Raw genomic sequence first — 16,271 nt, 5'->3', positions numbered from 1 at the left:
GAAAATATTAAAGTGTATTTCTTTGGGTTTGATTTAAAACCTAATTTTGTTTTAAAAGACTAGAAACCCTAATGTTTAATCACTGGAATTGGAAAATTCCTCACGTTTTCTTAAAAATTCCCTTTTATTTGGCAATTATTATTTATTAAAGCCCTACTATCCAATTATTCCATAATAAGTGCAAATGAGCCTAGAAAGTAGGGTTTCACTCTTCGTTTTCAAGATTGGGGCAAATTATGGTTTTCGCGATTTTTCGCCGGATGAATTTTCGGTACTGACCAAGGATCAATTTGGTGATTAAAAGTGACTTTTAAGTGAGAAATAATATGTGATTAGGAGCAATGAGATAAGGTTACTGAATAGTAAGTAAAAACCCTAGTACATGTGTTTTTAAGAAAAACGGCGAGAACCGGCGGGTCCCGCGCACTACGGTTTGAACGCACCACTTGACCACCACTTTCTTACCATACAAGCTCATTACTAATTGAGCAAAATATCTTCCTCCTCATGATTATATCTTGACCAAAATTGTGGCTCAAATGCAAGGAAAGAAAGAGAAAAATTTTGTGGACAAGATTAGGCCAAGTGTTGACCAAAATTGTGGTCACAATTAGCTCTAATCCTCTTACTTCCTTATAAGACAACTAAGCTCCATTTTTCCTTCATTTTTCTGCTAAGGAGCCGAGAGAGAGAGAGAAGAAAAACACTAAGGGAAACACTCCATTTCCTTCTTGATTTGCTTCAACCCAAGTAACAAATCCAATTCTAAACCGATTAAAGTACTAAGTGTGAGTTGGGAAGCTTGAGGAACCAAGAAATATCAAAGGGGGTGAAGGATCACTCTACCAAGCCTTGCTTTGGAGGTACCAACATTTGATCATGATCTTTGTTGCTTTGAATCTTGCTTTAAGATGTGTTTTAGCTTAAGTTTTGGCTTGATTTCATGATTATGCAAGTGGGTGTGATGAATTTGGAAGTTTTCCCCTTTTATATGATGAACTAGGGCTTGAGGAATTTCTGCCCAATTTGTTGTATGATGCTTGTATATTGCAATTAAGGTTGTATAAGGTGTTTTGGTAGTGATTAGAACAAGAAAATTGAGAAAGTTCCGTTGATTACAAAAACATTTCCAGAATCTGGAAAATTTTTCCCCTCTTTTCTGTCCGGTTTTGTAGCTCCATGTTAGAGGCCGAATTGGCCTTATGTCAAAACATAAAAGTTGTAGAGAATGGTATTTTATAGGTGCCTATAAAATTTCAGCTCAATCGGAGCAACGTAGCTTGTGAAAAGATGAAAATACCCTTGCTGTTTTAGGTTATTTTCCAGAATGCCGCGTGGATAGTTTAGTCAATTTGATGGTGTTTATTCACTGTAATCCGTTCAGTTTTAGTCTTTTCCCAAAACATGAAAGTTTTAGTTCCCTGTCTTAGCTTTGTAACGCCACCAAGAACGCCTTAAACGGACCTCGGTAGACTGAGATATGGTCATTTAAGTGCAGTGCGGTTGATTAGCCGAATACTTGAAACCAGGTTATGTGAATTGAGAATTTGATCAGGTTACATTGAAAATTAGACTAAGTGCTCTTCATGAAAGTTGTAGGCCCTCGTCTTAGCTTCGAAATGGTATAAGCTGCATATCAATCCGATAAACGTAGCCTCGGATATGTTAATTTCGCAAAACCCGTCAAATCTGTCTTGGGTTAAGTTGTCTTTTCGTACTTGATATTAGCTTAAATTTTGTTCTTATGTTATTTTGAGCCTATGGAATGGCTAATGAACTGAGATTATGATATGGATGATGTTGGGTTGGATTGAGTAAGGATTGAAGCCTAAATGGCTGGAAATTTGGTAAACACAATGGGCATGCTGCCCAAATTTACGCTCGTGGACTATAAAAATACCCTTGCGACTTGGGTAGAGTTGATATGAATATCACTTGAACCATCTAGGGTACTTGAGTCTTCTTGTTCCGAGGTATATAAGTAAGGATTTGGCCGAACTTGTACCCTTGAAAAATGAAATAATGATTGCTCGAAGTATGTTTTCCTTGTACTTTCGACTCGCATGGCATTTTCAAGTATAAATGTTACAAAGTTTTATTGTTTAAAAAGCGAGCAAGTGTTTCACGACTACTCTCCAAGTGAATTCCAATTTCTTGATTTTTATTGAACGAAACGTCTAAGTTTCGAATCGTAGTCATGTTTCAAAGTTCTCAAACTCAATTTTATCGCAGATTTGGACTCCGAACCCGGAGTATAACCTGAAAGTGACCTGTAAAGGCACTATATCTTTTGGTGAGTGCTTTCAAATACCGAATTGAACTTGATACTTATACTTGATACGTGACCAATATGATTACATGTCAAATGCGTGAATTGCTAGGGCAGGTGTGTACTTTATCACACTAGCCGTTCTAGTGGTGACTTGCTTGAAATGTTTTCATGAATACCTGCTTGCACGTGTTAATCACTAGGCAGGGGAGTGTACTACACCTTAAGGGTGGAAAGGACTCTTACCCTGACCTGGTAATCTCTTGTTGGACGCAACGTCGTTGGATGAATTCCTCGACTAGTCCCTAATCTCTTGTTGGACGCAACGTCGTTGGATGAACTCCTCGACTAGTCCCTAATCTCTTGTTGGACGCAACGTCGTAGGGTGAATCCCTGGACCAGTCCCAGGTATACTCGAGTATTATCACCCGTGTTTATTGATGATTTTGGGCCCAGTAGGGGGTGTGAATGGTGGACGGAGAGTAGTGTAAGTGGTGTTCTACTGGATTGGTTATTTACTTGAAAGTTGACGGAGTGTCAACTATTACGTGATCAAGCTCCTGGTTGCAATGGGAATTTGGCTCTTGAGAGTCCTCCGTATCCTTATACTTTGGAACGACTATTGCTTATTGGATTATTGTTTCTTCTGAAAAACTTTTACACTCGCTCATTTTAAGATTGCTACTTGACGTGTTATTGCTCACATTTATGAACTCTTCATGCTCGTTACTTTGCTATATCGAAAACTTGTACTTATAAATAATGGTCAATTTGCTATTTGGAACCTCACTGGGCTTTTAGCTCATTCCACTCCATTTGTTTTCCTTTCAGGGGTACGAGCGAGGGTGAGATGTGTAAAGACTAGCGTAGTCTAGTTGTTCTTGATTTTCTTTTGAATTTTGACTTGTACTCGCGCTATTCCTCGAATGGCTTGTTTTGTACTTGGATTGTATACGCTTTGAACTAGTTTGAGTATATCGAGACTTTGTACCCTATTTCCTATCCATGTATATTATAAGCTTGAATCATGGATGTTATTTATGGTTCATGGATGCGTATGTACATGATTCGCGCGAGGTTGTGAGTGAGTCCTGGCGAGAGCTGGGCAGGCGGTCCGCCAAACCCTTTGGTACACCTTAGGGGGAGGTGGGGTCGTCACAGATGGTATCAGAGCTCCTATTGAACTCGTGCCGGGAGAGGGTTCTCGGACTGTGGGGATTGACTTTTTAAGTGTGGAACAATTGTCTATTGTTGGAGACCTTAGTTAGTTATGCCAGGTAGGAATATCTAATATGGATGATTTACTCTTGGGACCGGCCGACTCGAGTTGTGAATTGTCCTATTGTGGATTCTTGTACTTGGGTATCACATAGTGAAGAGCGTTAGAATAAGGGTCTGTATCTTGATTGCACTTGAGGTGAGTTTTGATGGAAAAGGTTAAAGCGTGGATGATTCTAATATTTAACCTTGTTATTGGACTGATCAAAGGGGTTTGCAATACTTGAACTGTCTGAGACAGACTACAATGAGCTCATTTGGGACTTGAATTTGTTTTGGCGAGTGTGCTCTTACGTACATGTAATGGACATGAGTAATATGACCTATATGTGGAATTGAATTCGGTGACTGTTTGAGAATGTGAATTGCTGGGTATAGGCTAGTCGACTGAGTTCTTATTCGTACCTGTGTTTCTTGAGCTTGAAGTAATTGAATCTACTTTTGAACTTATATGTTTGAACCCTGCTTTGACCTTGCTTTTGAACTTATTCGTATTTGTGTGGCTGTAGACCAGCTACTACTCCTCTGTAGCGGTTGAACTAAAACTCTCTGGTGAGGCTTTGCCTGTTGTGTTTCCAAGCACCGCCAGGGGTAAAATTTTCAACTTGAGAAATTTTCGACTTGAGGCTAAGTCATGTTCTAAATTTTTCGAATATCTGAGACTTTACTTTCAACTCAGGGCTATTTATGTGAATTGAGTCCTTTTTGCATGTTCTATTTGGTTATTTCTTAGCTCTTTACTAAATGATAAGGTCATATAGAAGGGATTGGAGTGATTTCTAGTACCTGACTGACTTTGAAGGACTCTTAGTACCCGTTGGAATTTCGAGGGCGAAATTCATTTAAGGAGGGGAGATTGTAACATCCCAAATATTAGGAGGTTGTTTGTGAAGAAAATATTAAAGTGTATTTCTTTGGGTTTGATTTAAAACCTAATTTTGTTTTAAAAGACTAGAAACCCTAATGTTTAATCACTGGAATTGGAAAATTCCTCACGTTTTCTTAAAAATTCCCTTTTATTTGGCAATTATTATTTATTAAAGCCCTACTATCCAATTATTCCATAATAAGTGCAAATGAGCCTAGAAAGTAGGGTTTCACTCTTCGTTTTCAAGATTGGGGCAAATTATGGTTTTCGCGATTTTTCGCCGGATGAATTTTCGGTACTGACCAAGGATCAATTTGGTGATTAAAAGTGACTTTTAAGTGAGAAATAATATGTGATTAGGAGCAATGAGATAAGGTTACTGAATAGTAAGTAAAAACCCTAGTACATGTGTTTTTAAGAAAAACGGCGAGAACCGGCGGGTCCCGCGCACTACGGTTTGAACGCACCACTTGACCACCACTTTCTTACCATACAAGCTCATTACTAATTGAGCAAAATATCTTCCTCCTCATGATTATATCTTGACCAAAATTGTGGCTCAAATGCAAGGAAAGAAAGAGAAAAATTTTGTGGACAAGATTAGGCCAAGTGTTGACCAAAATTGTGGTCACAATTAGCTCTAATCCTCTTACTTCCTTATAAGACAACTAAGCTCCATTTTTCCTTCATTTTTCTGCTAAGGAGCCGAGAGAGAGAGAGAAGAAAAACACTAAGGGAAACACTCCATTTCCTTCTTGATTTGCTTCAACCCAAGTAACAAATCCAATTCTAAACCGATTAAAGTACTAAGTGTGAGTTGGGAAGCTTGAGGAACCAAGAAATATCAAAGGGGGTGAAGGATCACTCTACCAAGCCTTGCTTTGGAGGTACCAACATTTGATCATGATCTTTGTTGCTTTGAATCTTGCTTTAAGATGTGTTTTAGCTTAAGTTTTGGCTTGATTTCATGATTATGCAAGTGGGTGTGATGAATTTGGAAGTTTTCCCCTTTTATATGATGAACTAGGGCTTGAGGAATTTCTGCCCAATTTGTTGTATGATGCTTGTATATTGCAATTAAGGTTGTATAAGGTGTTTTGGTAGTGATTAGAACAAGAAAATTGAGAAAGTTCCGTTGATTACAAAAACATTTCCAGAATCTGGAAAATTTTTCCCCTCTTTTCTGTCCGGTTTTGTAGCTCCATGTTAGAGGCCGAATTGGCCTTATGTCAAAACATAAAAGTTGTAGAGAATGGTATTTTATAGGTGCCTATAAAATTTCAGCTCAATCGGAGCAACGTAGCTTGTGAAAAGATGAAAATACCCTTGCTGTTTTAGGTTATTTTCCAGAATGCCGCGTGGATAGTTTAGTCAATTTGATGGTGTTTATTCACTGTAATCCGTTCAGTTTTAGTCTTTTCCCAAAACATGAAAGTTTTAGTTCCCTGTCTTAGCTTTGTAACTCCACCAAGAACGCCTTAAACGGACCTCGGTAGACTGAGATATGGTCATTTAAGTACAGTGCGGTTGATTAGCCGAATACTTGAAACCAGGTTATGTGAATTGAGAATTTGATCAGGTTACATTGAAAATTAGACTAAGTTCTCTTCATGAAAGTTGTAGGCCCTCGTCTTAGCTTCGAAATGGTATAAGCTGCATATCAATCCGATAAACGTAGCCTCGGATATGTTAATTTCGTAAAACCCGTCAAATCTGTCTTGGGTTAAGTTGTCTTTTCGTACTTGATATTAGCTTAAATTTTGTTCTTACGTTATTTTGAGCCTATGGAATGGCTAATGAACTGAGATTATGATATGGATGATGTTGGGTTGGATTGAGTAAGGATTGAAGCCTAAATGGCTGGAAATTTGGTAAACACAATGGGCATGCTGCCCAAATTTACGCTCGTGGACTATAAAAATACCCTTGCGACTTGGGTAGAGTTGATATTAATATCACTTGAACCATCTAGGGTACTTGAGTCTTCTTGTTCCGAGGTATATAAGTAAGGATTTGGCCGAACTTGTACCCTTGAAAAATGAAATAATGATTGCTCGAAGTATGTTTTCCTTGTACTTTCGACTCGCATGGCATTTTCAAGTATAAATGTTACAAAGTTTTATTGTTTAAAAAGCGAGCAAGTGTTTCACGACTACTCTCCAAGTGAATTCCAATTTCTTGATTTTTATTGAACGAAACGTCTAAGTTTCGAATCGTAGTCATGTTTCAAAGTTCTCAAACTCAGTTTTATCGCAGATTTGGACTCCGAACCCGGAGTATAACCTGAAAGTGACCAGTAAAGGCACTATATCTTTTGGTGAGTGCTTTCAAATACCGAATTGAACTTGATACTTATACTTGATACGTGACCAATATGATTACATGTCAAATGCGTGAATTGCTAGGGCAGGTGTGTACTTTATCACACTAGCCGTTCTAGTGGTGACTTGCTTGAAATGTTTTCATCAATACCTGCTTGCACGTGTTAATCACTAGGCAGGGGAGTGTACTACACCTTAAGGGTGGAAAGGACTCTTACCCTGACCTGGTAATCTCTTGTTGGACGCAACGTCGTTGGATGAATTCCTCGACTAGTCCCTAATCTCTTGTTGGACGCAACGTCGTTGGATGAACTCCTCGACCAGTCCCTAATCTCTTGTTGGACGCAACGTCGTAGGGTGAATCCCTTGACCAGTCCCAGGTATACTCGAGTATTATCACCCGTGTTTATTGAGGATTTTGGGCCCAGTAGGGGGTGTGAATGGTGGACGGAGAGTAGTGTAAGTGGTGTTCTACTGGATTGGTTATTTACTTGAAAGTTGACGGAGTGTCAACTATTACGTGATCAAGCTCCTGGTTGCAATGGGAATTTGGCTCTTGAGAGTCCTCCGTATCCTTATACTTTGGAACGACTATTGCTTATTGGATTATTGTTTCTTCTGAAAAACTTTTACACTCGCTCATTTTAAGATTGCTACTTGACGTGTTATTGCTCACATTTATGAACTCTTCATGCTCGTTACTTTGCTATATCGAAAACTTGTACTTATAAATAATGGTCAATTTGCTATTTGGAACCTCACTGGGCTTTTAGCTCATTCCACTCCATTTGTTTTCCTTTCAGGGGTACGAGCGAGGGTGAGATGTGTAAAGACTAGCGTAGTCTAGTTGTTCTTGATTTTCTTTTGAATTTTGACTTGTACTCGCGCTATTCCTCGAATGGCTTGTTTTGTACTTGGATTGTATACGCTTTGAACTAGTTTGAGTATATCGAGACTTTGTACCCTATTTCCTATCCATGTATATTATAAGCTTGAATCATGGATGTTATTTATGGTTCATGGATGCGTATGTACATGATTCGCGCGAGGTTGTGAGTGAGTCCTGGCGAGAGCTGGGCAGGCGGTCCGCCAAACCCTTTGGTACACCTTAGGGGGAGGTGGGGTCGTCACAGATGGTATCAGAGCTCCTATTGAACTCGTGCCGGGAGAGGGTTCTCGGACTGTGGGGATTGACTTTTTAAGTGTGGAACAATTGTCTATTGTTGGAGACCTTAGTTAGTTATGCCAGGTAGGAATATCTAATATGGATGATTTACTCTTGGGACCGGCCGACTCGAGTTGTGAATTGTCCTATTGTGGATTCTTGTACTTGGGTATCACATAGTGAAGAGCGTTAGAATAAGGGTCTGTATCTTGATTGCACTTGAGGTGAGTTTTGATGGAAAAGGTTAAAGCGTGGATGATTCTAATATTTAACCTTGTTATTGGACTGATCAAAGGGGTTTGCAATACTTGAACTGTCTGAGACAGACTACAATGAGCTCATTTGGGACTTGAATTTGTTTTGGCGAGTGTGCTCTTACGTACATGTAATGGACATGAGTAATATGACCTATATGTGGAATTGAATTCGGTGACTGTTTGAGAATGTGAATTGCTGGGTATAGGCTAGTCGACTGAGTTCTTATTCGTACCTGTGTTTCTTGAGCTTGAAGTAATTGAATCTACTTTTGAACTTATATGTTTGAACCCTGCTTTGACCTTGCTTTTGAACTTATTCGTATTTGTGTGGCTGTAGACCAGCTACTACTCCTCTGTAGCGGTTGAACTAAAACTCTCTGGTGAGGCTTTGCCTGTTGTGTTTCCAAGCACCGCCAGGGGTAAAATTTTCAACTTGAGAAATTTTCGACTTGAGGCTAAGTCATGTTCTAAATTTTTCGAATATCTGAGACTTTACTTTCAACTCAGGGCTATTTATGTGAATTGAGTCCTTTTTGCATGTTCTATTTGGTTATTTCTTAGCTCTTTACTAAATGATAAGGTCATATAGAAGGGATTGGAGTGATTTCTAGTACCTGACTGACTTTGAAGGACTCTTAGTACCCGTTGGAATTTCGAGGGCGAAATTCATTTAAGGAGGGGAGATTGTAACATCCCAAATATTAGGAGGTTGTTTGTGAAGAAAATATTAAAGTGTATTTCTTTGGGTTTGATTTAAAACCTAATTTTGTTTTAAAAGACTAGAAACCCTAATGTTTAATCACTGGAATTGGAAAATTCCTCACGTTTTCTTAAAAATTCCCTTTTATTTGGCAATTATTATTTATTAAAGCCCTACTATCCAATTATTCCATAATAAGTGCAAATGAGCCTAGAAAGTAGGGTTTCACTCTTCGTTTTCAAGATTGGGGCAAATTATGGTTTTCGCGATTTTTCGCCGGATGAATTTTCGGTACTGACCAAGGATCAATTTGGTGATTAAAAGTGACTTTTAAGTGAGAAATAATATGTGATTAGGAGCAATGAGATAAGGTTACTGAATAGTAAGTAAAAACCCTAGTACATGTGTTTTTAAGAAAAACGGCGAGAACCGGCGGGTCCCGCGCACTACGGTTTGAACGCACCACTTGACCACCACTTTCTTACCATACAAGCTCATTACTAATTGAGCAAAATATCTTCCCCCTCATGATTATATCTTGACCAAAATTGTGGCTCAAATGCAAGGAAAGAAAGAGAAAAATTTTGTGGACAAGATTAGGCCAAGTGTTGACCAAAATTGTGGTCACAATTAGCTCTAATCCTCTTACTTCCTTATAAGACAACTAAGCTCCATTTTTCCTTCATTTTTCTGCTAAGGAGCCGAGAGAGAGAGAGAAGAAAAACACTAAAGGAAACACTCCATTTCCTTCTTGATTTGCTTCAACCCAAGTAACAAATCCAATTCTAAACCGATTAAAGTACTAAGTGTGAGTTGGGAAGCTTGAGGAACCAAGAAATATCAAAGGGGGTGAAGGATCACTCTACCAAGCCTTGCTTTGGAGGTACCAACATTTGATCATGATCTTTGTTGCTTTGAATCTTGCTTTAAGATGTGTTTTAGCTTAAGTTTTGGCTTGATTTCATGATTATGCAAGTGGGTGTGATGAATTTGGAAGTTTTCCCCTTTTATATGATGAACTAGGGCTTGAGGAATTTCTGCCCAATTTGTTGTATGATGCTTGTATATTGCAATTAAGGTTGTATAAGGTGTTTTGGTAGTGATTAGAACAAGAAAATTGAGAAAGTTCCGTTGATTACAAAAAAATTTCCAGAATCTGGAAAATTTTTCCCCTCTTTTCTGTCCGGTTTTGTAGCTCCATGTTAGAGGCCGAATTGGCCTTATGTCAAAACATGAAAGTTGTAGAGAATGGTATTTTATAGGTGCCTATAAAATTTCAGCTCAATCGGAGCAACGTAGCTTGTGAAAAGATGAAAATACCCTTGCTGTTTTAGGTTATTTTCCAGAATGCCGCGTGGATAGTTTAGTCAATTTGATGGTGTTTATTCACTGTAATCCGTTCAGTTTTAGTCTTTTCCCAAAACATGAAAGTTTTAGTTCCCTGTCTTAGCTTTGTAACGCCACCAAGAACGCCTTAAACGGACCTCGGTAGACTGAGATATGGTCATTTAAGTGCAGTGCGGTTGATTAGCCGAATACTTGAAACCAGGTTATGTGAATTGAGAATTTGATCAGGTTACATTGAAAATTAGACTAAGTGCTCTTCATGAAAGTTGTAGGCCCTCGTCTTAGCTTCGAAATGGTATAAGCTGCATATCAATCCGATAAACGTAGCCTCGGATATGTTAATTTCGCAAAACCCGTCAAATCTGTCTTGGGTTAAGTTGTTTTTTCGTACTTGATATTAGCTTAAATTTTGTTCTTATGTTATTTTGAGCCTATGGAATGGCTAATGAACTGAGATTATGATATGGATGATGTTGGGTTGGATTGAGTAAGGATTGAAGCCTAAATGGCTGGAAATTTGGTAAACACAATGGGCATGCTGCCCAAATTTACGCTCGAGGACTATAAAAATACCCTTGCGACTTGGGTAGAGTTGATATGAATATCACTTGAACCATCTAGGGTACTTGAGTCTTCTTGTTCCGAGGTATATAAGTAAGGACTTGGCCGAACTTGTACCCTTGAAAAATGAAATAATGATTGCTCGAAGTATGTTTTCCTTGTACTTTCGACTCGCATGGCATTTCCAAGTATAAATGTTACAAAGTTTTATTGTTTAAAAAGCGAGCAAGTGTTTCACGACTACTCTCCAAGTGAATTCCAATTTCTTGATTTTTATTGAACGAAACGTCTAAGTTTCGAATCTTAGTCATGTTTCAAAGTTCTCAAACTGAGTTTTATCGCAGATTTGGACTCCGAACGCGGAGTATAACCTGAAAGTGACCAGTAAAGGCACTATATCTTTTGGTGAGTGCTTTCAAATACCGAATTGAACTTGATACTTATACTTGATACGTGACCAATATGATTACATGTCAAATGCGTGAATTGCTAGGGCAGGTGTGTACTTTATCACACTAGCCGTTCTAGTGGTGACTTGCTTGAAATGTTTTCATCAATACCTGCTTGCACGTGTTAATCACTAGGCAGGGGAGTGTACTACACCTTAAGGGTGGAAAGGACTCTTACCCTGACCTGGTAATCTCTTGTTGGACGCAACGTCGTTGGATGAATTCCTCGACTAGTCCCTAATCTCTTGTTGGACGCAACGTCGTTGGATGAACTCCTCGACCAGTCCCTAATCTCTTGTTGGACGCAACGTCGTAGGGTGAATCCCTTGACCAGTCCCAGGTATACTCGAGTATTATCACCCGTGTTTATTGAGGATTTTGGGCCCAGTAGGGGGTGTGAATGGTGGACGGAGAGTAGTGTAAGTGGTGTTCTACTGGATTGGTTATTTACTTGAAAGTTGACGGAGTGTCAACTATTACGTGATCAAGCTCCTGGTTGCAATGGGAATTTGGCTCTTGAGAGTCCTCCGTATCCTTATACTTTGGAACGACTATTGCTTATTGGATTATTGTTTCTTCTGAAAAACTTTTACACTCGCTCATTTTAAGATTGCTACTTGACGTGTTATTGCTCACATTTATGAACTCTTCATGCTCGTTACTTTGCTATATCGAAAACTTGTACTTATAAATAATGGTCAATTTGCTATTTGGAACCTCACTGGGCTTTTAGCTCATTCCACTCCATTTGTTTTCCTTTCAGGGGTACGAGCGAGGGTGAGATATGTAAAGACTAGCGTAGTCTAGTTGTTCTTGATTTTATTTTGAATTTTGACTTGTACTCGCGCTATTCCTCGAATGGCTTGTTTTGTACTTGGATTGTATACGCTTTGAACTAGTTTGAGTATATCGAGACTTTGTACCCTATTTCCTATCCATGTATATTATAAGCTTGAATCGTGGATGTTATTTATGGTTCATGGATGCGTATGTACGTGATTCGCGCGAGGTTGTGAGTGAGTCCTGACGAGAGTTGGGCAGGCGGTCCGCCAAACCCTTTGGTACACCTTAGGGGGAGGTGGGGTCGTCACAAATTTGGCTGCTGAGTTTTGGGGGTTTTATGATTCTTGGAATCTGATTACTAATTTCTGTGGCTTTTACCTATTGGGAACTTGAACTTGCAATTTTGACTGTCTTTCTGGTTGTTTGATTGCTTCTCTCAATACTTTACTGACCCAAATCCTGTGTCATCAACACGTTTCTTAATTGGTATGATATCAGGATTTCAGTCCCGTAGCCATACATGCGAGTAGCTTTTACTTGTAAAATTTGCATTATGTTGATCTAATGTTAATTGCAGAGAGAGTATTTAGCCAGTTGACTTTGATTTTATAACTAGACATACACTAAAAATTGTTCGCCTTCAACTCCCCATTTATTTGCGGGACCAAATGAAAATGTTGAGGCAAAAGGTCATTTGTCCAAAGACCCTTATAAGGTTTGCCAATTTCACCAAGTTGAAACCTCTTCAATTTGACGGGAACATAGACAAAGATAACAAGAAACCCTTCATTCAAAGGAATCCAGGCTCTAAATTCTTCAACTTATTCATGTCTTCTTTGAAACCTGAAACAGCATGTTCTTGCAAACACACAGAAAGTTTACAACCATCCTTTTCCCCTTCATTTGCTGAAGAATAGGGCAAAAAGAAACGGGGCTCAACGCTTCCAAGTAGGTTTCTTGACAGAGGAAAAATTGTAACAGGACCTCCCCAACCAAAGTCCACTGTGGATGGCCTAAGTGTCTCCAATCAGAAATTCCACTCACCTTTGCTCCTACTGTGGTCCCTTCATGATAATTTAGCTCCTGAAAATCGATAAATGATCGAACATATTCATCAGATACATTGTATTTGCTCTTGTTGATCAATTCTGCTGTTTTATATATCGGTTGATCGACATGGTCTTCAGCCTTGGTCAGAATTCCCCAGTATCCTGCTGGTAGTGGTGGTTTGACTAGCTTTCTTATGTTGATTGCATATGCAAACTTCACTTTCTCATCAGAAGGGATCCCAGAAGCCTTAACTCTGTTTCACGAATTAAAGATCAAGTCAAGGGTAGGGACAGAATCAATTTTTGTGAAAATACATTTATATGGTCATGTAATCATGAAAATCATCCTAACAAAAATTTGTAGCTTTTTGATATAACCTCCAACATCACGTGTGCTTCCAAAATATATTCATTTGTCATTCCTTTCATTATAATTCAAAGTGGAGTGATTCTCTTACTGGTAGTATTCAATTATTTTTCTCTGTCTTTTTTTTTTTAATCTGTGTTAACTTCAAGCTATGTGCCGAATTGCTTGACAAGTCTTGACCCAGTGATTTTGATGCTATTATTGTTGATCTTCTTAGCATGCAGGTAAACGGGGTTGAAGGTGCAATTGGAGGTTAATATTGCAACTGTAAGGAATGAAACTCCTGTTATAAGCATGTATTTATGAACTCATAATAGTCTATGACAATTGTCATATAGCTTACTATATTAAATCCTTTTCCTGCTGTGATTAATAAATGAATTACTCGTTGATGTAGTCTCAGTGATAATACATATAATTGCTTTATTTTGTTAGGAAAACTCTTGTGTGTTTGTTACACTTCATTGCGCGAGTAGTAATTCTGTTGGTCAACTTATAGCTAGGTTCTACAGGTTGTATGAAGTTGCCCATACTTTCAGGTTGACAAATCTGATTTGAATTTGGATCCATTGCTCTCTGGACACGTGTCTGTTGCTCCATTAATGTCTTCTTTTTTTGGAAAAAGTGTCAAGAGTACTTGATCAGGTCTCAAGCAGAAGACAAATGATACAATTTCTCTACCATGTGATGGCAGCAAGCATCGTTTATTGCCATGAATTTATTTGAGAGAGCAAGTTTAGAGATGATGACTACATTAGAGGGATGTTGAGGGGGTGTGAAGGAACTAGGGAGAAGAAGGGAGAGCTATGATGTGAGATAGATTGTAGATGCTTATCTGATTTCTGTTATGTGCTATTGTGTTGTTAAAATCTTGAGTGTTGTCTCTTTTGTTTTACTTTTTGACTTATTTCATCCCTTTGCAGTGCTGCAGGTGTCTTTTTGTTGATACTTAGCCTATGCACTGATCTGTTGGTGGTTTATGTCATTTTTCTTTAATATTCTGATATACGTTTCTTTTGGATAATATGACCTGCAGTTTCCATTTGGCTAAAACATTTGGTTGAAATATCTTTATTTATTGAAATTTTAAGCTGCTTTCTGGTAGTTATAGGAGTTCATTAGCACTGAGGTTCTTAGCTTAAAAGAATAACTGTTGAATAATGAATCATTATACGATTCAAATTATGAGCTAATTCATTGTGATTATTTACAAGTTCAATTGATTCGTACTAAAAATGATAATATGATTATAATGGATAGAAACTAAAAACAACTTGTAATGAGAGGAATGTTTTGAGAATAGGAAATATTGCAACATATCAACAAATACTAAAAAAGGAAGTTAGAAAATATTTTCACTGACAAACCAAATACCAGAAAATTATGAAAAAAAGGAATTTGGAAAATATTTTCACTAAGTAACCAAACACCAGAATATTATGGAGAAGGAAGTGATTTTCCAGGAAAATGACTTCGATATGAAAGATATTTTCAGTCCAACCAAACGGACCCTAAGGCTTTTGGCTTTTCCTTTGCAGAGTTCAATTAGCGCTTGGGTGGAGAGCAGAATGGAGGAGGGCGAGGGTGCTGGGGTTGTAGGTAGCAGCAGTGAGTTCCATGCAGATGAGCATCCTATGGAATTGGAATCACAATTGGAAGAAGAACATGAAGTCGATGATGAAGGAGAAGGCACAACTGCTAACACTATGGCTAATATTGAAGAAGAAGATGATGATGATGAGGATGAAGAGGAAGAAGGGTATAAATTCAGGTTCAGTGATGACATGGATCCTCTGGCTTTTGCCAAAGAGGACGCATCTGGGCTCCAGCCTTACGAACAATTCCAGCGCCTGGAGCACGACTATGAAGCTTTGGCTGCCAAAAAGCGCAAGGCCCGTCTCCAAGCCATACCCCAAGGGTACCCTCTCTCTCTCCTTCTGACTATTTGCTAATCAAAAGCAACTTGCACTATTTCTTCAAGTCCTTTGAATGAGTATTGCTAATAATACCAGAGGAAAAAGATAGCTCCTCTATTAGCGCGACCAATTCTTCAAATTTTTACAACGTAGGTTGCTCTTATTTAGTTCCGTCTTCTTGTTATTGTGATTTTGATTGAAAATTCATCGTTTGTTTCCTATCAAGAGCTTCATGCAAATTGTGTTCTGTTTGCTTCAATAAGACATGTTTAATAAATTTTGGAAACAATCAAGTCATCCCGCTGTTCTCAACTTATTTTTTTCATTCCTCAAAATCAGTGTTTTCTCCTCAGACAATTTGGTTTGGGTACTCGATTCTTTTCTGAAAACATTCTTGGGGTGCTAATTATGGTATGCCCCTCTGTAATTCCTCTGCTTTCTTTGCTGGATAAAACCACACAGCTTTTGTTTCTCAACAGCGTGTATTGCTATTGATATATCATTGTATGTAGTTACCCTTGCCGAGCCTGTGAGGGAACTGATTAAAATGTTCCTAATTCTTGGTAGTGCATTTAAGATGTGTATCTGCTGTAAATATGGAGATAACATGAGTAGGCTTCAGGTGGGTGTTTAACGAGTATCTTGTAGCCCATAAATTGCCCTACATACATGAAAGCTCCAGTAGATTGTTTTAAGGAGTAAAAAATGATGCTCCTTTTGAGGCCTGGCCTCCTCAAAATTGTGGTTTTCGTTTTCCTTATAATGATGAATATTGAGATCGCCGTGCTGTCTATCTAATCGCCACCTGCCACTCTGTATGCACTTGATTTCGTTACGACTTGGTGGTGAACAGCTGTGATCTCACTTTTTTACTTTTGCATCCAAGGATAGTTTGCAAAGGACTCTGCATGCATTTGAATTATTTTCTATTTTAAAATGGG

At 38.5% G+C, this 16,271-nt stretch overlaps 1 non-coding gene across 1 annotated transcript; it reads left to right on the top strand.

Annotated features, from left to right (window-relative positions):
- The first annotated feature begins 15,900 nt into the window (after positions 1–15,900).
- LOC113754603 lies at positions 15,901–16,003 on the top strand. Its single transcript, XR_003465284.1, has one exon. It is a non-coding gene; the product is annotated as a small nucleolar RNA snoR103 (small nucleolar RNA).
- Positions 16,004–16,271: the final 268 nt, after the last annotated feature.

The sequence above is a fragment of the Coffea eugenioides genome, chromosome 11, assembly GCF_003713205.1.
Source record: "Coffea eugenioides isolate CCC68of chromosome 11, Ceug_1.0, whole genome shotgun sequence".
Classification (NCBI taxonomy): Eukaryota; Viridiplantae; Streptophyta; class Magnoliopsida; order Gentianales; family Rubiaceae; genus Coffea; species Coffea eugenioides.
This window is presented reverse-complemented; position numbering and strand designations above follow the sequence as displayed.